Raw genomic sequence first — 27,158 nt, forward strand, 5'->3', positions numbered from 1 at the left:
TGTTTTTTGTTGTGCCCTCTCTTCTCCTCTGACTCCAGCCGGGTGAGCCGTAGAGTCGGCGTTGCTGGAGTGGTGCAGTTTGGTTATGCTGGGCGTTTCCCAGGTAACCTCTGCACCTGGGGGGGGGGGGGTGTTTTTGTTTGTTGATTCCCTTTTCCACCTCCGGCTTCAGCGCGCCTTTGAGCCGTCTACCTTCGGCGTGGCTGGGGTTTGGGGCAGTGGGATATACCCGCAGCTGGTGGCTGGTTTGGAAGTCGGAGGAGTGGCGCCGTTTTGTGCCGTCTGCCATAACCGCTGTTCCACTCCTCCCGGTTGGCTTCTGGGGTATAGTCACGGTTGGTGACGCTGGACGTGCTTCCAGTTTCCACTGCGCCAAGGGGGTGGGGTTGGGGTTGTTTTGTTTGTATGTTTTTTTTTTTCTTTCCTTTTGTTTTTCCCCCCAGTTTCCGCCCTCAGGGTGTGACTGTGGTGTCCTCTGGGGGGGAAAGGGCTGTGGGTCCATCTAGCCATAGACGGCCGGGGCTGGGTCCGTTGGTCATGAGGGGAGGCGTCTCCTGGGGTTGATGGAGTGGTCCTCTGGGAGGCGCTGGGAGTCCCGGTGGGTGACGTTGGATCCCAGAGGGACCTCGGCTGTGGTTATTACTCCTGGAGCTGGCGGGATGTCCTCTGGGGGGTGTTGGTCCCTACATGTCATTAGGGGGGGGGGGGGTGTTAGCATTTTTATTTGCAAGCTTAAGTTTGGGTTGTTTTTCTTTTCTCCCCTTCCCGGGGTTTGATGGGACGGTCCTCTGGGGAGGGGGGGGGGTGGTTTGGTTGTTTGTGTTTGTCTTTTTTGTTTTATGACTAATCAGACTGAACATGGTTGGACAAAGGCTGACCGCACAGGTTTAAGAACTCCTGGCCAAACCTGTGCTAAGTGACTGACAGAAACAAAGGCAAAGATGCAGCCAGAGGAGAAGACATCAACCGTTCTGTTAAATGAAGATTCTGTTGGAAGACGAATGCAGATACGGTTTCCATCCATGGTCCCTGGAGGGGGGTGTTTCTCCTGGGCCAGGTTTGTGTGGTCGCCGGGAGGCTTCCCGTGAGGGTGGGGTGCTGTTGTGGCTGGTGTGCCTGGCTGGCTTTTGTGTGTCTTCTGTTTCTGTCTTTTGGTTTTCCTCCCAGGTGGTGCGCATTTGGGACTGAGTGGCTGTGTAGCTGAGTTTATCAGGACCTCACCCTGATCACCTGAGGCTGATCACCTGCGGCTCGTCAGGACTCACAGCTGTGGTGCATCTACATGGATTGGAACATGGTGGCATTTAAGACTGGAGTACACAGTGTGTATTTGCCAGAGACTCGACCTTGTGACCAGACGGGTGAGATCGTCGTCATTAGAGCCATCTCCCATCAGTGGATGCAGAGAACGTCCAGGTTTGATGCATGGTCTGTGAAAGAGGAGGGGGTGAGGTCTCACGCTCGTCAGCACACTTCCTGAGGTACGTTTGGTTTTGTGACTAACATTTATACAGTCAGTAAATGTGGTGTCCCTCTATTGAGCTGTATGTTAGTCATTTAAATCAGCTTCCACTGCAGTGGAGTTTTGTGAACGGGGTGTTCTATGCCTGCAGGGTGGGAAGCTGATTTGCAATTAAGCCAGGAAGTGTTTGCTGTTTGTACACCTTTGAGTGGTCTCTCTGTGTGTTGAGTGTGGACTCACATAATGATTTCTTCTTTCACAGACTCGGTTTGTCGCGGCCACCTGGGGGGTGTCGGCGGGGTCCTTGGGTCCGAACAGTTTTCTGGCTCCGGACCGTTAGCGCTGCTGGGAGCGCACCGCAATCCACCACGCCAGACCACGCACTCTTTTGTTGTTTTCGTATCACTTCACTGTTATGTTTATTAAACTCTGTTATCCTTTGTACCGTGCTCTGCTTATTTTATACTGGGTCCTTCAAACGCTGGTCGGTTCTCCGGGCTGCGTCCGACACATAACACTCACATTCCTTTTCTCTTGTCTTTTTCTGCTATGTTTGTTTATTAGTTTTCTCTCTTTGAAATAATATCTACCTTCTCTGTATTTACATAGCAGTCTCTTCTCCTGTCTTTTTTTTTTTTTCCACTGTCTCTGTTCCTCTTTGCCTGTCATGCACCTCCCAAGTCCTCCTGTTGGGTCTAAACGTCTCCTCCTCCTCGTACTCTTCACATTAATCTTGTATGTCAGCCAGCCTGCAAGCCCTCACAGATTGCCTACAACTCCCCGCTTACTCGCCGCTCTCCCACACAACAATCTTCAAAAGCTTTATACACAAAAATTATTAAAAACAAATTTCTATATATCTCTATCTAGACTTCTGCCACTTTTTCACTCCGTGGCTTTAAACAACCCCCCCCTTTTTTTTTTTTTAATCACTTAACATCAATGTGTTCTGTTTGAGTATGTATCTCTTCTTCACGTTAGACAGCTCTCCGGCGCTGCCAGCAACTCGTATATTATTTTTAACAAGCTCCTCTTTGAGCGTACAATATTTCATTTACTTCTACGCCTTACCGTGCCTCGCGTGCGTATCCTGTGCTTAATATATTATTTTTAACAAGCTCCTCTCTGAGCATACAATATTTCATTTACTTCTACGCCTTACCGCGCCTCGCGTGCGTATACTGTGCTTTCCTGCACTTTCTTCTCACTTGTATATTATTTCCTATGCTTTCCAAGTGTACATTATATCTACTTTTTTCACTTACTGAGCTCCTCGTGAGCTTAATGTGCCTTTGCACTGAAAATACGTGTATTTGGTGCCTTACTGCACTATTTTCTGCTTCATTAATTCTCATGTATTCTGCACTGACTCTTCATTTTTTTATATAGTTTTTCTCTTTTCTTAAAAAATGACGTCCTTTATTGAGCTCTTTTTACTTACTGTCAGCTGTGCTTCTTTGCACTTTTTCTCTTTAAATCTCTTTATCACGTACGGTATTTCTATTGCGCCCCCTCAGGCGCTTATCTTGTGCTTCCTCTGCACTTATTCTCTGTTAAACTTTTTTTTCTCACTTATTTTACTTCAGTCTCTTTTTCTTTAAATAACCTTATATTACCTTGTACCTATTTGTCAGTATACTCCCCCAAATTAACCCCTACAGCGCATGTTATCAGCCGGCACATTAGTAACGAATTTCAACACCAATTATTCCCCAAGCATCCAGGTTAGTTCTCCATGCACTCTTTTCCGCACCAGAGTTCATGAACATTCCTGACCTTTTACTCACACAGACATTCTTTTTCCCGGGAACACACACACCTTCTGAGCATTTTATCTACAAGGCCTGATAATTTTCAATCTTATCTTTTTAGTCTCTTGTCAATTTTCTTAGTCCAGGTTCTTTTGGGTAAGAGGCAATTAAAAATATCACCTGTCAACTTGGGCGGAAATCCCGACTCACTCCTCCAGATCGTGCAGAAGTTATAAAAGGTTTCTGCTTACCTTTTAGTCGTGATCACTGTTATTTATGGTCTGGAGGGATGAGCTGGACCGTCCCAGGCTGCCGGAATGCCCCTGGACCCTCCTGGCTGGCTCGCCAAGTTCTGTCGTGGTCCTTTTTTCTGGTCGTCTCAGGATGTCTTCTTTAGATAGCACAAACTAATTGCAAGTGGTTTGCAAGGAAAGGACACAACACTTTGGAATAATTCAGCCTTAAGCAAGATAAAATGCACAGAGTTTTTAAGTTTATTTAAGCCTTCGACACAGAGCTTATACAAACTGAGTCCTTTAGAGAGACTGAATATGTGACGACCGCGCTCATCTATTTATTGGAGACCCGCGGGCATCGCTCCTCCTTCGACTTTTTTTATTTATTTTATTCCCAAGACATGGTTTTCTATTGGAAGCGTCCTCTAGTGAACCCTAAGCAGGTGTTAGGCCATTATTTCAATGTGACAAATGCTCCCATTAAAACTTGAAGGATTTACAACTGATTTTAAAAAAAAAAACCTTCTGCCACAGGTGCAGCTGGCCTGAGGCCCACTGCACCTGGCCTGCGGGAAAGCACCTAAGAGGCCTTGGAAAGTACCTGACAGACCGAATGACTAATAGAGCCCTTTTTTGGGTTGAACACCTGCTAGTTCAGCCAGAGGACATATAGTTCAGATCAGGACACTTGATAGTTCATCATAGTTCAAATAAGGACCTAAAGATTCTTCTACACCATCTTGTGAAGGCCCACGAAGTAACTTGTACAACACTTTTATACAGTATGGGTGTTAACAATGTGTGTGGTTTAGTCTCACATTTCTAATGTTACTGGCTCTCACCAACAGGGGGAGATCTCCCTGTGTCTGAAACGTGGACATATGATGGAAGTGAAACTTAACTTATATTTCTCAGAACGTCCAAACAAATAACACAAATACTTGGTAGCTAACATAAAATAAAGAATTATCATTGTTTTTGCAAAGTTACACACCGATTTAATGTTAATTTTAGTGACCTCCGATTGTCGTAACCGGGTGTCATTACTGCCGACGTGAATTACAATCTTACCAAATTTACGCTTAGCCTTAGCCAGCAGTTTCAAATTTCCTTCAATGTCACCTGCTCTGGCCCCCGGAAGACAATTGACTATGGTTGCTGGTGTCGCTAACTTCACATTTCTCAAAACAGAGTCGCCAATAACCAGAGTTTGATCCTCGGCGGGTGTGTCGTTGAGTGGGGAAAAACGGTTAGAAATGTGAACGGGTTGACGGTGTACACGGGGCTTCTGTTTAGGGCTACGCTTCCTCCTCACAGTCACCCAGTCGGCCTGCTTTCCCGGCTGCTCGGGATCTGCCAGAGGGGAACTAACGGCGGCTAAGCTACCTTGGTCCACATCGACTACAGGGGCCTGGCTAGCTGTAGAATTTTCCACGGTGCGGAGCCGAGTCTCCAATTCGCCCAGCCTGGCCTGCAAAGCTACGAATAAGCTACACTTATTACAAGTACCATTACTGCTAAAGGAGGCCGAGGAATAACTAAACATTTCACACCCAGAGCAGAAAAGTGCGGGAGAGACAGGAGAAGCCGCCATGCTAAATCGGCTAAGAGCTAGTAGCTGCGCTAAGCTAGCGGATTCCTAAAAACACGCAAAGTGAATAATGTGTAAATAATTTAGAGGTGATTCAGCAGAAGGAGTGCTTTAGTTAAGGCACGTGACGATTACACTGTGAAACAAATCGTAATCTAGATAACTAGATCAATCTAACTGCGCAGATTAAACAGCTAACAGATACAGCAAAACACCGCTGTGCTCCGGAACAGGAAGTGATACAATACCGCAGTGAGAGCCGACCACCAGTAGAGACAGATCTCTAGAGGGTCGAGCCTGTCTTAAGTATCAAGATAAAGCCCAATCTCCTTGATTTTCTCTTCGGAGCAAACTACTTTGAAGAGATCATCCGGAGACTCGATGGTGTGTTTGATCGACGTTCCATTATCCTCTAATTTGCAGAAAATCCTGCCTTCAATGGTCCACACTTTTCCTTTCAGTCGGTCATCCCGTTTCAGTTCATGGACCATTCTACCTATGAGAACTGTAAGGTCGTCATCAATAAAAACATTCTGCCTGTTCTGGTTACCCCTTAACCGTTGCTTGTTCCTCATCACAGCTAGCCGTGAGAACATCCATCAGTTGTTTGGTAGATGCATTGACTGCAGCGGTCACAGCCGCGATCACCACAGGCTGTATTGCAGCAATGACTTGTACAACGACCTTCCCGATTATTGCCCCGTCTAGGGCCACCATTTTACTATTGTTGGTCCTCGTTGATTTTGACACTTTCAGTGAGGTAACCTTTAGCTTTTGAATGTTTGCCATTACTGCTGATTGCACTGTGGTAGCTATAATCTCGCTGAAGGAGTTGTCAAACTGATCAGCTGTAGATTCATCACTATTCTCCACACGCAGCGTGTCGAAACATGTTCCAGACACGGTCGCCATCTTAGATGATGTTGCCATCCAAACAGTGCATGGAACAAACAATGATGGTACTACCCGCTGCGTTAGCTTCGTGGCTAATCCTCCGCCGCATTAGCCTTGGGGCTACTCCACCGCCACGGCCGCAAACAGCGGCTCAACTTCCGGCCAACTCTCTGCACACAACTCCAAAACACATCTCAATAAACACATCTCATCTCTGCCACAACTCCAGGTGTGTGGCAGAGATGAGTGGTAAGGAGCAGCCGGTGTAGAACTCAACAGAGGGCGCCATCTGGGGGAAAAACTCACACATGACAACAGGTTTAAAAACCAAATAAAAACCAGGGATCGGGGGAAGCATGACAGAACCCCCCCCCCCCCCCCCCCCAACGGCAGCCCCCTGGCGCCTTCCCCGGCTTATCTGGGTGACACCGATAGTAGTCCCTCAGGAGAGAAGGGTTGAAAATCAGGTTCCTCTTCACCCAGGAGTGCTCCACTGGTCCATAACACTCCCAGTCCACCAAATATTGGTAGCCAGACCCCTGTGTCGGATGTCCAGGATTTTGTTGACGGTCCAGTTGGGATGGCCATCGACTATCTGGGCAGGAGGAGAAGCAGGTCCAGGAAGACAGAGGTCACTGGAAAAGACAGGCTTGAGTTGTAAAACATGGAACACTGGGTGAATCCGTAAGGACGGAGGCAGATGTAGTCGTACAGCTGTGGGATTAACAATCTTGTCAATTACAAAAGGCCCAATGAACCTGGGAGACAGTTTGGGTGATCCAGTTTGCAAGGAAATGTCACGAGAGGACAACCAAACCTCCTGCCTGGGCTGGTAGTCAGGGGCTGAGGTCCTCCTCCAGTCTGCATGGCTGTGGTTCCGAACTTGAATGTCCTTGAGTGCAATCTGTGTTCTTTTCCACACCTAATGACATCTTTGTAAATTGTCTTGAACTGATGGTACTGAGAGTTCTTCTTCTTGCCTTGGTAAGACCAGGGGTTTGTAGCCTATTGAGGCTTCAAAAGGCGATAAGCCCGTGGCAGACAATACCTGGCTGTTATGGGTGTATTCAACCCAGGGAAGATGAGAGCTCCAGTCCGTAGGGTGGTCAGCGGACAGGCACCGGAGGATGGTCTCTAGGTCTTGATTAGTTTGTTCTGTTTGTCCATTTGTTTTTGGATGAAAACCAGAGGAGAGGCTGACCGAGGCCCCCAGGGCATCACAGAAACACCTCTACACCTGTGAGGTGAACTGAGGACCTCAGTGAGACACTATATCCTGGGGAATGCCGTGCAGCCGGAGGATGTAATGAACCTGGAGGTCAGCAGTCTCCTGGGCTGAAGGCAATTTTTACAACGGGATGAAGTGGGCAGCTTTAGAGAACCGGTCCACAGCCATGAGGACCATGGTCTTACCATGGGAGGCCGGTAATCCTGTTACAAAATCTAGCCCAATGTGGGACCAAGGGCATCCGGGTACAAGAAGCGGTTGAAATAACCCGGTGGGGGGCCTGTCAGAGTCTTCCCACGAGCATAGACAGTACATGCTTGAATAAAGCTGCGGACATCGGCTTGGCATGATGGCCACCAGGAGCGGTGGCGAATCTGATGTAGGGTCTTATGAATTCCTGGATGACATGCCAACTTGGAGGTATGGAAAAACTGAATCACTGCAGATCATGCCTCAGTGGGCACAAATGTACATCCAGGAGGTCCCCCACCGGGATCAGGGTGGCAAGACAGAGCTTACTGGACTACCTTTTCAACCTTCCACGTCAGGGCCCCCACAACCGTGGATTTTGGGACAATAGAGTCCTGGGTCTTGGCAGTTGTGGAGGTAGTGGGTAGGTATAACTGGGACAAGGCATCAGGTTTGCCATTTTGTTTTTCAGGACGAAAGGTGATTGTGAAATTGAACGATGAATTGGGCGAAGAAGAGTGCCCACTTGCCCTGTCGGAGATTTAAACGTTTGGCTGTTCTGATGTATTCCAGGTTTTTGTGGTCGTCTGTACAACAAATGAGACTGCAGCTCCCTCCAGCCAATCTCTCAATTCTGACAGGGTTTCTTTTAAAACTAACAATTCCCAATTGCCTTCATCATAGCTCCTCTCAGCAGGCATTAAGTGCCAGGAGAAAAAGGCACATGGGTGCATCTGGTTGTCCTCCACAGTTCTTTGGAACAATACTGCACCCACCCCTTACTCTGAGGCATCTACTTTGACAATGAATTGTTTCTCAGGCTGTGGTTGGGTGAGTATGGGTGCTGTGGAGAAGTGATGTTTGAGCGTGTTGAATGCACAGTCAGCTGACGACCAGTGGAAGGGGACTTTTGGCGATGTTAACACGGTGAGAGTAGCTGCGACCTGGCTATACCCGTGGATAAACCGCCAATAGAAGTTTGCAAACCCCAGGAATTGTTGCAGTTATTCACGGTTTGAAGGAACGGGCCAGTCAGTGACAGTGTTACCTTGGCGTTCCGTCTCTTTTCCCCTACAAAAAAGATGCTGGCGCCCAGGGTGACGATGAGGTCTGGATCAACCCAGCAGCCAGAGAGTCCCGGATGTAAGTCTCCATATTCTTTCATTCCGGGTGTGAAGATTGTACAACCAACTGGATGGTATCTTAGCGCCCAGAAGGAGATCTATGGTGCAATCATAAGGTCTATGTGGGGGAAGCGAGAGTGCCCAATCATTGCTGAATACCTCAGCTAAGTCGTGGTACTCAGGTGGAACCAGGAAAAATTCAGGGGGTGAATTGGCCACCTCACTGGCAGAAACACTTGGCAGGACCAAGGAACGTAGACACCCACGGTAGCACACTTCGCTCCACTGAGTCACTGCCCCAGATGGCCAGTGTATCCAGGGATTATGCTCTCCAACTCAAGGGTGTCCCAGAACCACAGGTGAGGTGGAAGGAATAACAAAAAATTGGATCTTGAGGTGGAAGGAATAACAAAAAATTGGATCTTTTCACGGTTATTGCCTGAGATGATTAACGTGACTGGTTTGGTCTGATGCGTAATGGACGGAAGTGGGGTTCCATCTAAAGACGAGACAGCAACAGGTTTATACAGAGGAAGTGTGGGAATACGGACTTTAGCAACGATCTTATGGCTCAGGAAGTTGCCCTCAGCCCCTGTGTCCACCAGTGCAGGAAAAGAAACTGGTGAAGTCCCAAACAGGATCATTGCTGGGAGTTGGATGCAATCAAATTACCTACCGGTGAATTTGGCTTGACTCACCCGTACCCCGGCATCTATGGGTGAGCCTTCCCTTTTGGCCAAACTGGGCAATGAATGTGGACATGTCCCTTTATACCACAATATAGACATTCTCTGGCTGCCAGTCTCCAAGCTCGCTGATCTGGGGTCATTTTAGCCCTGCCGAGCTCCATAGGCTCATCGACAGGGGGAGCTGGCAAGCCAGAGTGTGGAAACTCAGTGGAGCGTGAGGCAGATGGCCCCGGTCGAGTACGGGGCGGAGTCCGAGTGGAACCAGACCTATCTGACCCACAGCTCTTTTCTCTCTCTCTCTCTCTCTCTCTCTCTCTCTCTCTCTCTCTCTCTCTCTCTCTCTCTCATACTACTGTCTAAATGGATTACCAAAGAAATTAATTTGTCAAGATCCTCTGATTCATCTCGGACAGCCAATTCATCTTTAAGAGGATCGGTGAGCCTCCTAACGAAAATGCTCTGAAGAGCTGCTGAGTCCCAGCCAACCTCTGCAGCGAGGATGTGGAAGTCCTCTCCAGACAGAGAGACAACAGATGCTGAGCTGCGGAATGAGCGTTTGTTGGATGATCGAAAACTCGGAATAAGTATTAAAGACTGGAGATTTGCTGCTCTACAAGCTCGTGCATCATTGTGCATCAGATTTGTCGCGTAAGCGACTCGGTTGCTGTCAGAAGCGTACTGAATGGGTCGCTGGGAGAACACAAGCGAACATTGCATCAGGAAAGTGGCATATGTCTCAACACAACCCACAATTGGTCCCGGATGACAAGTAAATGGCTCAGGAGCCAAGGCTACTGCCGCGGCTGGAGGAACTATTTGTGGAGCGGAGGATGGAGCGAAGGATTCTGTGCGTTGTGCGGGTAGCTGTGTGAGCTGTGAGTTGTGAGTGTCTGATTGCGTGACCTGAGCAGCAAGTTGTGAAGTGAGTATGTCTGAATGTGAGACCTGAGCAGAGAGGGTCTGGACCTGGGTTCCCATGGCGTCAGTGGTTTGCTGGATTTTTCCCAGGAATTGTCCTTGGAGATTAAGTTCCTGCTGGACAGAGTCTCCCACTGGGTTCATCTTTGTGGGTGGATTCTTCTGTTTTGGTTAGAGAAACCATGACAGAAATCAACGTTTTAAAGTTATACAGTACTCGTGAAGAAATAAAGTTGGTTTACAACTGACTCACAAAAGGTCACCTCAGGTCATACAAAACAGCATGTGACATGTAGTCAAATGCAACAGATCCTTACAATACAGTTAAGTGACAAAACAGCAGCAGGTAATATACAAGTGGTTTGTTCACGAGTCAATCTTACACACTTTCTCCTTCACAGAAGCAGAGAACAGTGCAGTCCAAATATGCTGCCTTGCACTTGCATCGGTGCCTGCTGCCCTTCTTACAGTCACATAACACCAGTACTGCAGCTTCAGGGAGTGTGGTCCAGAGTGGCTCATAGGAGCCATGTTCTTCATCCCTGGTCCAACTCCAGCTTGTTGATGGAGGTAGCTGTGGCTTTGTAGCCAACATCTGATCCCAGACATGACCACCCTGGAAGGCTGCCCTTCTGACATGTTCCAAGGCAGCATTGGTGGGTGGAATACGCTTCACCGAAGTCTTCCTCCCAAACAGCACACACACTTCACTGTGTGTGCTGGTGCGATCATAGAGGAGGACCACATATCTCTGGATGACTTGCATTGCCTCTTCAGGAATTTCAGTTGGTGCATCAGCCATAATAATATTAATATTGTTGATTGGGGTTTTGAGCTGATATTTTATCCTTGTTACATTGCACAAAATAATCATCATTTCTGCCCATCTTAATCTTCTGTAGAGGACTGAGTGCACTTCTAAGAGAAATATCTCTCAAAACCAGTCGCATGTGGTGGACATTTTGGGAAAGTGGCTGCTGTGGCTGACATCGATATCATTTCAAGTGCCCCAATATCTGAAAATGATCAAGACATATTGCCAGTTTTCATGCTTTTATTACAAACTGAACAATTTTCCTGAAATTTTGAGCTTTGCCCCCTGACTACCTGGTGATTTTCCACTGTTCATTCATTGTATTGCCTCTTTAATCTCAGAAAAGTGCAGCGTACAAAAAATCCAAATCTGCCAGACTTTTGACACGAAGCAGAAAGTTTGACCATATTACACCCATTTTGACATCTCGTCACTGGCTTCCTGTCCCTGTGAGATCGGATTTTAAGGTTCTGCTACTAACCTATAAAATTGTTTACTGTCTGGCACCTCCCTACTTAGCTGACCTAATTAAACCCTATGTACCGGCCTGGGCTCTGCGTTCTCAGGGTGCAGGACTACTTTATGTCCCTAGGGTGAATAAAAATTTCTGTTATCGTGCCCCTGTTCTGTGGAATGAACTCCCTGCATTGATAAAACAGTCAGATTCCATAGAGACTTTCAAGTCCAGAATTAAGACGCACTTATTTCGGCTTTCATATGGCTAGCATACTGGCAAAGTATGTTACTATGCTTTTTACTTTTTTAAATTAATTTTATTAGGAAACGGAGCATGCCGCGGCCTCAACTTCATCTAAATTCTGGGTCCTTTATTGAAGCTTAGGGCTAGTGGCTGGCGATCACCTTTGTATTTCTTGTTTTTCTTGTTGCTTAATGCTGACAAATGATACTGTATTTGTTCTCTTTCTGATGCCTGATTCTGTTTTTTTCTTTCAGTTTGAGGTGCAGCTCCATCCAGAGATGGGTGTGGTGTCTGTTTCTGCAACCCTCCTGTCCTGTGCACCGGCAACATTTTCTGTATGTTAGTTTTATAAATTGTTTTGTAAATTGTATCTGTAGCATGACCCAAGCAGAGGGTCACCTCTTTGAGTCTGGTCTGCTTGAGGTTTCTTCGTCAAATCATCACAGGGAGTTTTTCCTTACCATTGTCACCTGTCTGCTTGTTCTGGGGTTAGTAAGGTTAGACCTTACTTATGTGAAGCGCCTTGAGGCAACTTTGTTGTGATTTGGCAAAATATAAATGAAAATAAATTGAAAAATTGAAAGTGATGAACATTATCACTAAGGGTAAGGTTACAAATAGTAAAATAAAATAAAAAAAACACATCATGTCGTTACTCATTTCGTGACCGATGGGACAACGGGGAAAAAAGTGAGACGCCTGGGTTAAAATCCATTAAATTTAATTAACATTATCACTAAATACTATTACATGTAAGTCTGCAATCCTCACTGAACTTAAGTTCTTAGTGTGCTGAGTGTATTTACACGTGCGGTGAAAACATACAGATTCTTGGGGTGAAGGTTCCAGATTTTTGCTTGATTCACCCAACCTGCTCTGAAGAACTTTTAGCTTTCCACACTCTTGTGGGCTTTCATTGTTTTTTAAGGTGTACGGTGAAGGATTCTCCATGAGGTACACCATGATGTCGCTGAACTCCAAGGCCGGCAATGTCCCTACAGGTGCAATCAACAAAGAAAACAACATGCCCAGTGCTGTGTACGGGTCACAAGCACCCAAAATGGAAATTTTCTCCTTGTACTGCTGTAATTTAATACCAGAAAGATGCCTGGTATGTTTGTTTATTCCACTGTCAGGTTCAGACATGATTAGTTTATCTCTAAGTTTGTCCCACACTTTGCAGTAAATACGTTGTTTCTCATGTAAACAGTGCTGGATTACTGCCCATGACCGGCGGCATTGCAATGGGGAGTGGTCGGGAAGTCGCTGTGTCATGTGACTGCAAAGCCTCTATAACCTGGTTGAATGCAAGAGGCAGGGTATGTCCTGTGCACTAGCAGTAGGTCTGCCAGTCCCACCAATTAATGTAAGAGTGACCCTAAACCTCTCTCAAAAACCTCAGCAGCACACAAGCTTCTTCAGCAGTGTTTCCTAAACCTGGTCTTTCGGAACCAAAGTACTGCATATTTTCTTTGTCCAATCACAGCGGATCCACTCAGTCAGCTGCAGACAATATAGAGTACCAAAGTTTGATGTCATATATCCATAACAGTGGATCTACAGTCTCTTTGACAAATGGCTATTTTATACTTTAACCCTTTGGGGCCGATGCCGTCATATACGACGGCTAAAACCAAGCTTTATTAAATTATAAATAACTTTTTAGTGATATGAGATAGAAACTTACTTTTTTTTTTTTTTTGCTGAAAAGTTAACTCCGCGGAACTTCGAGCCAGCCATCGGCCGTCTTTGTACTCCTTATAGAAGCTGTGTGATGACGTGCGCAATGTTAGTGTCCAATCGGAATTGGTTCACCGTCACATGGTTTTCCAAAATCCAATCGTAGGGCAGATTTACCTCACGTGAAAAGCCAAACATTATTTTCAGGAGTTATGTGTTACTAGTTGGCCCGTTTGAATAGCCCCCTGGGTGCTCCAGTGAGTACATACTATTAGTACATATTCAGTGCGCCCTGCGCCATTATGCACAGCGATCAGTGAAAGCAGGAGCAGACGGAGAGCCTCTGATGATAATCTCACGTGCTCAAACAAAGAGTGTGTAACTATTGCTCCACTAGTTTGCATGTGAATGTTACTGGATAAATCTGTTGCTTTCTCTGCGTAAAGCACTGTTTACCATATCAATGGACAACAAAACGCATAGACCATTTTGTATATATTGTTCAAAATGTGCATTTGTGTTTATTGTTTGAACCTTTTTGTTGTACAGTCTTTCACACAAGATCTCAAATTACCTTTATAAAGTGTCAAAACAGTTGTTTATTATAGTTTGCTGTGTGTTTTGAATAGATGTGTGTGGGGAAATTATTTTTCACTTTTTTTCCTTGCCTATTTTTGATTGTAAACCTTTATTACACTTATAAAACACAACAAAAGCATATATATTCTGAAAGCACAGGTTGTCCTGAAAAAAGAGACATAAAACTTGATTGTGGGATGCAGGGAGAGCTGTTAACAGCAATAATAAAACATTTATGCCAGGCGAGTGAACTGTCCACAAAATGCCATTGGAAGCAGGAAGCAGTAAAAACAGACACGCACCCCCCAGACACGCAGACAGACCATTGGACCCCAACAGGCACACATACGCTCACCCACTATGCCTTAAATCTGGGACCTGCACTGTGCTGCACTTTACACCATTCAGTGGCGCTGCAAGGGTCTCAGGGGCCCCAAACAAAAAATCCCAAGGGCGGCCTCTGACCAGCTTTCATCATACAAATAGAATTAAAAACAAGTGACAAAAATGTAAAATATAAACTTTTTATTCCAAAGTGCACATCAGCATCTTTTAATTTAAAATAGTAATTTCTGAGTGTAAAAACATAGCAAACAAAACTAGCCATAATTATAAAAAGATATAGAACTTTAATTTAAAAACACCAGCGACAATAAAAACCCTGTTTTATAAACATTAAATGTGTAATAGAAATTCTGAAAAGTAATACAATAAAACAATCAAAACCAGAACAATAAAAATGTAAATGACAACAACAAAACAAACAAGCAAAATTCAAACAGTGCAAAGTTGGCATAATAGCAGTGATGGTTACGAGCCTTGGTTTGTGCAAAGGCTGGTTACCCAGTCATCCAAATCCAAAGACCTTCTTACTTTGTTCTCTGTTGAAATAAGGGCACATCCTCAAAGTCTCTCCTGGGACATGGTGGACCTGAAGTAAGTTTTTATGAGTTTTAGGACTGAGAAGCTATTTTCCCCAGAGGCAGTAGTGATTGGAAGAGTTATCAGCAGACGAAAGGCAGTGCTTAGGTTTCCATACAGATCCAAGAGCTGTTCCTTGTAAATGTAGTTAAATGGTAAATAAATGGACTGCATTTATATAGCGCTTTTTCATCTGCATCAGACGCTCAAAGCGCTTTACAAATAATGCCTCACATTCAACCCGATGTCAGGGTTAAGCATTTCCCATGTTGAGGTCACATTATCAGGAAAGGCATAACAAGCAGCTCTGACCTCACGCACACTCTCTTCCATCTATTATCGAAGATCAGGTCACGGGGAGCTGGAGCCTATCCTAAAAGTCAGATGTTAATCCTACCCAGTTCTTATTGTAAAACTGTCCCTTACAAAGTCCAAGTATTCCTCAGTTTGAATTTATTCAAAGTCACGTTGTTAGAATACACACCATTAAAAAGGTTCAAACTACCTTTCAGTATCAGAAAAGCCACCCACATCATATGAAAAATAACACACACTCACACACACTCATCTTCAACCGCTTAGTCCAATGAACGGTTGCGGTGGGCTGGAGCCTATCCCAGTAGTCATAGAGCGCAAGGCGGGGTACACCCCGGACAGTCTGTCGTAATATATTATACAAATAATGGATGGTAAGGAGTCCAACATAGAGAAATATTGAATGAAAAAAGTTATATTGGACGAGGCATAGCCGAACATATAACTTATGTTCTCCACCCCCTCCCAAATTAAGCAAACAACAAAGAGTCAAGTAAATTATATCAATTTATTAATTTATTTTATTTTGTTGTGAACAGCATATGAATGCTTCTAAAATGTCAGTTGCATGCTTGTCTACCTTCTTAGTGTTTTTGGCATTCTTGGAGTTCAATATTTCCACCAGTTCCTCCTCTGTGAACTCAGCAAACCTCGCTAGCAGACGATTTTTTCAACCAGCGTCTGTCAGCAAGTTCCTGACCTCCGCTACGTCATTAGTGATATCATCTCATGAATAATTGTATGCCGCGCTCTCATTGGCTAGCTGTTGGCAATAAGCTCTAACGCTATTGGTCAGTGTGAACCGATCCAATATAACTTTTGGTCCTAGCCTTTTTGGATCCCTTTGGATCCAACATAACTTTCTGGCACCAAGCATGCCAAAATACAGGTAAATGATGGACAGAAAGGCTAATCTGTGATTGGCTATTGCAACTGTTATATATGTATATAATACAGTTGTATGCAAAAGTTTGGGCACCCCTGATAATTTTCATGATTTTCCTTTATAAATCATTGGTTGCCTGGATCAGAAATTTCAGTTAAATATATCATATAGGAGATGAACACACAGATATTTGAGAAGTAAATGAAGTTCCTAGGATTTACAGAAAGTGTGCAATAATTATTTAAACAAAATTGGGTAGGTAAATGAATTTTGGAACCCTTACTAGTTAAGGCCCGAAGTGCCAGGCAAAGAAAAATCTCAGATCAATCAATCAATCAATTTTTTTTTTATATAGCGCCAAATCACAACAAACAGTTGCCCCAAGGCGCTTTATATTGTAAGGCAAGGCCATACAATAATGATGTAAAACCCCAACGGTCAAAACGACCCCCTGTGAGCAAGCACTTGGCTACAGTGGGAAGGAAAAACTCCCTTTTAACAGGAAGAAACCTCCAGCAGAACCAGGCTCAGGGAGGGGCAGTCTTCTGCTGGGACTGGTTGGGGCTGAGGGAGAGAACCAGGAAAAAGACATGCTGTGGAGGGGAGCAGAGATCGATCACTAATGATTAAATGCAGAGTGGTGCATACAGAGCAAAAAGAGAAAGAAACAGTGCATCATGGGAACCCCCCAGCAGTCTACGTCTATAGCAGCATAACTAAGGGATGGTTCAGGGTCACCTGATCCAGCCCTAACTATAAGCTTTAGCAAAAAGGAAAGTTTTAAGCCTAATCTTAAAAGTAGAGAGGGTGTCTGTCTCCCTGATCTGAATTGGGAGCTGGTTCCACAGGAGAGGAGCCTGAAAGCTGAAGGCTCTGCCTCCCATTCTACTCTTACAAACCCTAGGAACTACAAGTAAGCCTGCAGTCTGAGAGCGAAGCGCTCTATTGGGGTGATATGGTACTACGAGGTCCCTAAGATAAGATGGGACCTGATTATTCAAAACCTTATAAGTAAGAAGAAGAATTTTAAATTCTATTCTAGAATTAACAGGAAGCCAATGAAGAGAGGCCAATATGGGTGAGATATGCTCTCTCCTTCTAGTCCCCGTCAGCACTCTAGCTGCAGCATTTTGAATTAACTGAAGGCTTTTTAGGGAACTTTTAGGACAACCTGATAATAATGAATTACAATAGTCCAGCCTAGAGGAAATAAATGCATGAATTAGTTTTTCAGCATCACTCTGAGACAAGACCTTTCTGATTTTAGAGATATTGCGTAAATGCAAAAAAGCAGTCCTACATATTTGTTTAATATGCGCTTTGAATGACATATCCTGATCAAAAATGACTCCAAGATTTCTCACAGTATTACTAGAGGTCAGGGTAATGCCATCCAGAGTAAGGATCTGGTTAGACACCATGTTTCTAAGATTTGTGGGGCCAAGTACAATAACTTCAGTTTTATCTGAGTTTAAAAGCAGGAAATTAGAGGTCATCCATGTCTTTATGTCTGTAAGACAATCCTGCAGTTTAGCTAATTGGTGTGTGTCCTCTGGCTTCATGGATAGATAAAGCTGGGTATCATCTGCGTAACAATGAAAATTTAAGCAATACCGTCTAATAATACTGCCTAAGGGAAGCATATATAAAGTGAATAAAATTGGTCCTAGCACAGAACCTTGTGGAACTCCATAATTAACTTTAGTCTGTGAAGAAGATTCCCCATTTACATGAACAAATTGTAATCTATTAGACAAATATGATTCAAACCACCGCAGCGCAGTGCCTTTAATACCTATGGCATGCTCTAATCTCTGTAATAAAATTTTATGGTCAACAGTATCAAAAGCAGCACTGAGGTCTAACAGAACAAGCACAGAGATGAGTCCACTGTCCGAGGCCATAAGAAGATCATTTGTAACCTTCACTAATGCTGTTTCTGTACTATGATGAATTCTAAAACCTGACTGAAACTCTTCAAATTCAGATGAGCTCAGAAGGATGGTGTCATAGTCATAGTCAACCCACAGACCTGCTCCAAAGACCTACAACATGATCTTGCTGCAGGTAGTGTCTCTATAGAACGTTCAACTATCCAGCACACTTTGCACAAAAAGATGCTGTATGATGCTGTAATGCAGAGGAAGCCTTTTCTGCGTACATGTCACAAACAGAGTCGCTTGAGGTATGCTAAAGCACATTTAGACAAGCCAGCTTCATTTTGGAATAAGGTGCTGTAGACTGATGAAACTAAAATTGAGTTATTTGGACATAACAAGGGGCGGCATGCATGGCTGAAAAAGAACACAGCATTCCAAGAAAAATGCTTGCTACCTACAGTAAAATTTGGAGGTGGTTCCATCATGCTGTGTGGCCAGTGCAGGTACGGGGAATCTTGTTAAAGTTGAGGATCACATGGATTCCAGTCAGTATCAGCAGTTTCTTGAGAACAATGTTCATGAATCAGTGACAAAGATGAAGTTGCACCGGGGCTGGATCTTTCAACAAGACAACGACCCTAAACACTGCTCAAAATCTGCTCAGGCATTTGTGCAGAGGAACAAGTACAATGTTCTGGAATGGCCATCTCAGTCCCCAGACCAGAATATTATTGAAAATCTGGTGTGATTTTAAGCGGGCTGTCCATGCTCAGAAACCAACAAACCTGAGATGTTTTGTAAATAAGAATGGTCCAAAATACCTTCAACCAGAATCCAGACTCTCATTGGAAGCTATAGAAAGTGTTTAGAGGCTGTTATTTCTGCAAAAGGAGGATCTACTAAATATTGATATTTTTTTTCTGTTGGGGTGCCCAAATTTATGCACCTGCCTAATTTTGTTTAATTATTACACACTTTCTATATAAATCCTATAAACTTCATTTCACTTCTCAAATATCACTGTTTGTCTGCTGTATAGATATATTTAACTGAAATTTCTGATCCAGACAACCAATGATTTATGAAGGAAAATCATGAAAATTATCAGGGGTGCCCAAACATTTGCATACAACTGTGTGTGTGTGTATATATATATATACGAGGGCTGTCAATAAAGTATAGGTCCTTTTTATTTTTATCAAAAACTATATGGATTTCATTCATATGTTTTTACGTCAGACATGCTTGAACCCTTGTGCGCATGCGTGAGTTTTTCCACGCCTGTCGGTGACGTCGTTCGCCTGTGAGCACTCCTTGTGGGAGGAGTCGTCCAGCCCCTCGTCGGAATTCCTTTGTCTGAGAAGTTGCTGAGAGACTGGCGCTTTGTTTGATCAAAATTTTTTCTAAACCTATGAGACACATCGAAGTGGACACGGTTCGAAAAATTAAGCTGGTTTTCAGTGAAAATTTTAACGGCTGATGAGAGATTTTGAGGTGATACTGTCGCTTTAAGGACTTCCCATGGTGCGAGACGTCGTGCAGCACTCTCACGCGCCGTCGTCAGCCTGTTTCAAGCTGAAAACCTCCACATTTCAGGCTCTGTTGATCCAGGAAGTCGGTTTCAGCATTTTATCCGGATATTCCACTGTTAAAGGAGATTTTTTTAATGAAAGATGTGCGGACGGGTCTGCGCGTCGGCACACGAAAAACACCTCCGTGTTGATAACCATTTGTAAAATCCAGGCGGCTTTTGATGGCTTTCAGTGGAGTGAGTATATGAGAAATTGTTTAACAGCTGGACATGTTCCAACTTGTCCTTAAGGCTTCCAACGGAGGTGTTTTTCCTGTGGCAAAGCGTCGCGGCGGCTGCGAGCCGACGCTGCAATCCGTCCGCACGTCTTTCATTAAAAAAAATCTCCTTTAACAGTGGAATATCCGGATAAAATGCTGAAACTGACTTCTTCTGAAACTTCTCTGTTCTCTCACGACGTCCTGGATCAACAGAGCCTGAAATGTGGAGGTTTTCAGCTTGAAACAGGCTGACGACGGCGCCTGAGAGCGCTGAGCGACGTCTCGCACCGTGGGAAGTCCTTAAAGCGACAGTATCACCTCAAAATCTCTCATCAGCCGTTAAAATTTTCACTGAAAACCAGCTTAATTTTTCGAACCGTGTCCACTTCGATGTGTCTCACAGGTTTAGAAAAAATTTTGATCAAACAAAGCGCCAGTCTCTCAGCAACTTCTCAGACAAAGGAATTCCGACGAGGGGCTGGACGACCCCTCCCACAAGGAGTGCTCACAGGCGAATGACGTCACCGACAGGTGTGGAAAAACTCACGCATGCGCACAAGGGTTCAAGCATGTCTGACGTAAAAACATATGAATGAAATCCATATAGTTTTTGATAAAAATAAAAAGGACCTATACTTTATTGACAGCCCTCGTATATATATATATACACACACACACACACACACACACACTATATATATATATATATAGATAGATAGATAGATAGATAGATAGATAGATAGATGTGTGTGTGTGTAGGGGAGGTGATTGTCTAGTGGATAAGGTGTTGGGCTTGAGACCCTGGGCTAGGACATCTTACTACTCATCACTAATTGAAGAAAATAAGAACAACCCCAGGTTTCTTTTCAGCACTGTAGCCAGTCAGAGCTCTATTGAACCGAGTATTCCTTTAACTTTAACTAGTAATGACTTCATGACTTTCTTTGCTAATAAAATTTTAACTATTAGAGAAAAAATTACTCATAACCATCCCAAAGACGTATCGTTATCTTTGGCTGCTTTCAGTGATGCCGGTATTTGGTTAGACTCTTTCTCTCCGATTGTTCTGTCTGAGTTATTTTCATTAGTTTCTTCATCCAAACCATCAACATGTCTATTAGACCCCATTCCTACCAGGCTGCTCAAGGAAGCCCTACCATTATTTAATGCTTCGATCTTAAATATGATCAATCTATCTTTATTAGTTGGCAATGTACCACAGGCTTTTAAGGTGGCAGTAATTAAACCATTACTTAAAAAGCCATCACTTGACCCAGCTATCTTAGCTAATTATAGGCCAATCTCCAACCTTCCTTTTCTCGCAAAAATTCTTGAAAGGGTAGTTGTAAAACAGCTAACTGATCATCTGCAGAGGAATGGTCTATTTGAAGAGTTTCAGTCAGGTTTTAGAATTCATCATAGTACAGAAACAGCATTAGTGAAGGTTACAAATGATCTTCTTATGGCTTCAGACACTGGACTCATCTCTGTGCTTGTTCTGTTAGACCTCAGTGCTGCTTTTGATACTGTTGACCATAAAATTTTATTACAGAGATTAGAGCATGCCATAGGTATTAAAGGCACTGCGCTGCGGTGGTTTGAATCATATTTATCTAATAGATTACAATTTGTTCACAAGGTTCTGTGCTAGGACCAATTTTATTCACTTTATACATGCTTCCCTTAGGCAGTATTATTAGACGGCATTGCTTAAATTTTCATTGTTACGCAGATGATACCCAGCTTTATCTATCCATGAAGCCAGAGGACACACACCAATTAGCTAAACTGCAGGATTGTCTTACAGATATAAAGACATGGATGACCTCTAATTTCCTGCTTTTAAACTCAGATAAAACTGAAGTTATTGTACTTGGCCCCACAAATCTTAGAAACATGGTGTCTAACCAGATCCTTACTCTGGATGGCATTACCCTGACCTCTAGTAATACTGTGAGAAATCTTGGAGTCATTTTTGATCAGGATATGTTATTCAATGCGCATATTAAACAAATATGTAGGACTGCTTTTTTGCAATTACGCAATATCTCTAAAATTAGAAAGGTCTTGTCTCAGAGTGATGCTGAAAAACCAATTCATGCATTTATTTCCTCTAGGCTGGACTATTGTAATTCATTATTATCAGGTTGTCCTAAAAGTTCCCTGAAAAGCCTTCAGTTAATTCAAAATGCTGCAGCTAGAGTACTGATGGGGACTAGAAGGAGAGAGCATATCTCACCCATATTGGCCTCTCTTCATTGGCTTCCTGTTAATTCTAGAATAGAATTTAAAATTCTTCTTCTTACTTATAAGGTTTTGAATAATCAGGTCCCATCTTATCTTAGGGACCTCATAGTACCATATCACCCCAATAGAGCGCTTCGCTCTCAGACTGCAGGCTTACTTGTAGTTCCTAGGGTTTGTAAGAGTAGAATGGGAGGCAGAGCCTTCAGCTTTCAGGCTCCTCTCCTGTGGAACCAGCTCCCAATTCAGATCAGGGAGACAGACACCCTCTCTACTTTTAAGATTAGGCTTAAAACTTTCCTTTTTGCTAAAGCTTATAGTTAGGGCTGGATCAGGTGACCCTGAACCATCCCTTAGTTATGCTGCTATAGACGTAGACTGCTGGGGGTTTCCCATGATGCACGAGCAACATCTCTGGTTGACATTCCTGCTGTCAGCATGCCAATTGCACGCTCCCTCAAATCTTGCGACATCTGTGGCATTGTGCTGTGTGATAAAACTGTACCTTTCAGAGTGGCCTTTTATTGTGGGCAGTCTAAGGCACACCTTTGCACTAATCATGGTGTCTAATCAACATCTTGATATGGCACACCTGTGAGGTGGGATGGATTATCTCAGAAAAGGAGAAGTGCTCACTATCACAGATTTAGACTGGTTTGTGAACAGTATTTGAGGGAAATGGTGATATTGTGTATGTGGAAAAAGTTTTAGATCTTTGAGTTCATCTCATACAAAATGGGAGCAAAACCAAAAGTGTTGCGTTTATATTTTTGTTGAGTGTATGTGTATGTGTATATATATGTATATATATGTGAAAAGTGGAGAAAAAAAATCTTGCCACCGTGACTTTCAACAACCTTTTAGGTTAACGACAGGGATTTCAGACACAGACCATCACTTTAATACAACTAACATCAATTTTTCCAGTAGTCAGTATTGCAGAAATTTTATTAGAACAGGTTTCCTGCTCACCTGATTGAGGTGCTTTTTTATATGCTGTAAAAAAAAAATCATATGGTCTGTCATCATACATTGTGTTGCCTTTTTATGGAAATGCCATTTCAATGTCAAGGGTTGCCGCTATTTCTTTGGCATCAGTTTTGGAGGCAGCAAGCCCATTCAGCCTGAACTGTTCCAGGTATTTTCTGACTGCACTTATTTCACTTTTCAAATTTCAATTGTAAGTAAAGTTCTGTAGAAGTAAGATTAATCATGCAAGTAAACTTCTGTAGAATTTACTTGCACCATTAATCTGGTACAGTATGTTGTACCAGATTATGGTGCACAACACAAAAGGCCATGTCAAGAATGCTTTTTTTTATGCTGGTTGCTGTTGACAGTGTTTGAGTCCTTTTTCTATACCAAGATGGGTTGAAGAGCAAACAGTATCTGTATAATGTCTGGTAGGTTGTAACGGACTACTTTGACACTGTCATTCCTGGCTTCCCATCTGGTCAGTCAGGGAGATTTTACTTTTAGCTGTTTTACGCTGTGCTGTAAAACTGTTCAGTGTTGAACAGAGTGTTGTGTGGGCCGCCAGAAGAGGAGGTACTGCTGGCCCACCACCAGAGGGCGCCCTGCCTGAAGTGCGGGCTTCAGGCACGAGAGGGCGCTGCCGCCATGGACACAGCCGGGGGTGACAGCTGTCGCTCATTACCTCTTGACAGCTGTCACCCATCTACTCAACATCATCTCACTCCATAAAGACCAGACGTCATCTCCACCTCGTTGCCGAGATATCATACTTCATTGGAGGTAATATCCTCAGCCGTTTTGTAATTGTAATATTTGTATATTGTGAGTGTTTGCAGGAGTACCAGTTCCTCCGTCGGTGGAAGCTGTGAGAGCGCTGAAGGCACTCTTTTCCGCTGAGGAATCCACAGTACTCTGCAAGTTATTGAGTGAGAGGTGGAGGTGGCATTCCCACCGTTGTTGTTACTGGGTGTACACACACCCACACTTGACTGTCTTTGTTCTTCGCCAGCAGTACCAGATCCGACAGTCGGGGACGGTGATCACCTGGGAATTCGGGACTTGGCGGCTCCAGTATTCACCAGGTTCTGGGGCGGCGGAAATCGTGTGGTTCCGGCTCTTCTTAGGACAGACGTCTTCTATCCTCGAGCCTGCCCACACGTCACCTTTGTGTATTGACTGTTATGATATTCTGAGATTGTCTGTATGTTCGTTGTGCACATTCACAACATTAAATTGTTATATTTTGGCTCATCTATTGACCGTTCATTTGCGCCCCCTGTTGTGGGTCCGTGTCACTACACTTTCCCAACAGGATATCTCGGCCAGCGTCATGGACTCCGAGGGGCGTCACCCGGCTGTTGAACGACCAATGGGAGAGCAGGGAGCGCAGGCGTCTGCAGGAGACGTGATTGGTGAGCTGCAGCACATTCTCACCGCCTTTACGGCTCGGTTGGATCAAATGACTGAGCAAAACATCCTCCTGAACCGCAGGGTGGAGGCTCTCTCCGCACAGATGGCGGCGAGCGCTCAGGGCGCTGCTGCAGCTCGTCCTCCTGCCGACCCTGTGCAGGATATAAACATTCCAGTGGTGGTTCAACAACCCCTCCCACCATCCCCTGAAGCATACATAAGCCCTCCTGAGCCGTACGGAGGTTGTGTGGAGACGTGCGCGGATTTTCTTATGCAGTGTTCACTCGTCTTCGCACAACGTCCCGTCATGTACGCGTCAGATGCTAGTAAAATAGCTTATGTGATTGCTCTGCTTCGGGGTAAAGCACGCGCCTGGGCTACGGCGCTCTGGGAACATAACTCACGGTTGTTATCAGCATACACTGGGTTTGTGGGGGAGTTCAGAACAGTGTTTGATCACCCTAACAGAGGAGAGACCGCTTCAACCGTGCTGCTGTCAATGAGACAGGGACGCGAGAGCGCAGCCGCTTATGCAGTCAACTTCCGCATCGCGGCTGCGAGGTCCGGCTGGAATAATGTTGCGCTCCGCGCCGCCTTCATAAACGGACTGTCGTTGGTTCTGAAGGAGCAGCTGGTAGCTAAGGAGGAACCGTGGGATTTAAATGGGCTTATGGATCTCGTTATACGGTTAGACAATCGGTTGGAGGAACGCCGTCGGGAGCGAGGCGAAGGACGTGACCGGATACGCGCCGCCCCTCTCCCTTCCGGGTTCGAAAAGGGGCCGCCCTCCCCACGCTCCACAGCCGCAGCGCTTTGTGGGGCAACAGCTCCCCCTGCTGACGTTGTTAGGGAAACGCACAGGGCCAAAATGGGGAGGCTGATCCGTGGAGAGTGTTTTCTCTGCAGCTCAACTGAGCACACACAGAGAAACTGCCCCAAACGGCCAAAACGACAACACTCGCCCTTAGAGACTGGGCTAAGGGGGGGTCAAAACATTCAAGTGAGACACACACAAATTGCCACACGACTCCCAGTCACAATCCTGAGTGGGGATTTAACCCTTCAAGCCCGAGCACTGGTGGACACGGGGTCAGAAGGGAATCTGCTAGACAGCAGATGGGCAAGGGAGGTAGGGCTCCCTCTGGTGGCGCTTCCTTCGCCGTTGCAGGTGCGGGCACTAGATGGCACCCTCCTCCCTTTACTCACACACAAGACACAACCAGTAACTCTGGTGGTGTCTGGAAACCACCGGGAGGAGATTGAGTTTTTTATAACTCCTTCTACCTCCCGCGTGATTTTGGGCATCCCATGGATGTTGAAGCACAATCCCCGGATTGATTGGCCGTCTGGGGTGGTGGTTCAGTGGAGAGAAACCTGCCATCGGGGGTGTTTAGGATCCTCGGTTCCTCCCGGTTCACATGCTAAGGAGGAGGTCAAAGTCCCTCCCAATCTGACGGCAGTGCCGGTTCAGTACCACGATCTTGCTGACGTCTTCAGTAAGGATCTGGCACTCACCCTTCCCCCGCACCGTCTGTACGATTGTGCCATTGATTTGGTTCCAGGCGCTGAGTTCCCGTCCAGCAGGCTGTACAACCTCTCACGACCTGAGCACGAATCAATGGAGACCTACATCCGGGACTCATTAGCTGCCGGGCTGATCCGGAACTCCACCTCCCCGATGGGGGCAGGTTTCTTTTTTGTGGGCAAGAAAGATGGCGGACTTCGTCCATGTATTGATTACAGGGGGCTGAATGAGATTACGGTTCGCAACCGATACCCGTTGCCATTGTTAGATTCCGTGTTCACCCCCCTGCATGGAGCCAAAATCTTTACTAAGCTGGATCTTAGAAATGCGTATCACCTGGTTCGGATCCGGAAGGGAGACGAATGGAAGACGGCATTTAACACCCCATTAGGTCACTTTGAGCCGTTCGGCCTCACCAACGCCCCCGCAACGTTCCAAGCCTTGGTTAACGACATCTTGCGGGACTTCCTGCACCGATTCGTCTTCGTATATCTGGACGATATTCTCATCTTTTCTCCGGATCCTGAGACCCATGTCCAGCATGTACGTCAGGTCCTGCAGCGGTTGTTAGAGAACCGACTGTTTGTGAAGGGCGAGAAGTGCGAGTTTCACCGCACGTCTTTGTCCTTCCTGGGGTTTATCATCTCCTCTAACTCCGTCGCCCCTGATCCGGCCAAGGTTGCGGCGGTGAGAGATTGGCCCCAACCAACAAGCCGTAGGAAGCTGCAACAGTTCCTCGGCTTCGCTAATTTCTATAGGAGGTTCATTAAGGGCTACAGTCAGGTAGTTAGCCCCCTGACAGCCCTGACCTCTCCAAAAGTCCCCTTCACCTGGTCAGATCGGTGCGAAGCCGCGTTCAAGTAGTTGAAACGACGGTTCTCTACTGCGCCAGTTTTGGTGCAGCCCGACCCTAGCCGCCAGTTCATGGTTGAAGTGGACGCCTCTGACTCAGGGATAGGAGTCGTGCTGTCCCAGAGCGGAGAGACCGATAAGGTACTTCACCCGTGTGCCTACTTTTCACGCAGGTTGACCCCGGCTGAACGGAACTATGACGTCGGCAATCGAGAACTCCTTGCGGTGAAAGAGGCTCTTGAGGAGTGGAGACACCTGTTGGAGGGAGCGTCTGTGCCATTCACGGTTTTCACTGACCATCGGAACCTGGAGTATATCAGGACCGCCAAGCGGCTGAACCCCAGGCAAGCCCGCTGGTCACTGTTCTTCGGGCGTTTTGACTTCCGGATCACCTATCGCCCCGGGACCAAGAACCAGAGGTCGGATGCCTTGTCCCGGGTACACGAAGAGGAGGTCAAAACTGCACTGTCAGATCCACCGGAGCCCATCCTGCCTGAGTCCACT

At 45.3% G+C, this 27,158-nt stretch overlaps 1 protein-coding gene across 1 annotated transcript in view; it reads left to right on the forward strand.

Annotated features, from left to right (window-relative positions):
* vopp1 (VOPP1 WW domain binding protein) overlaps window positions 1–27,158 on the forward strand; it is a 163,806-nt gene that overhangs the window by 26,680 nt on the left and 109,968 nt on the right. The gene's annotated exons all lie outside the window — the stretch shown is intronic.

This window comes from Thalassophryne amazonica, chromosome 1 (genome assembly GCF_902500255.1).
Source record: "Thalassophryne amazonica chromosome 1, fThaAma1.1, whole genome shotgun sequence".
Classification (NCBI taxonomy): Eukaryota; Metazoa; Chordata; class Actinopteri; order Batrachoidiformes; family Batrachoididae; genus Thalassophryne; species Thalassophryne amazonica.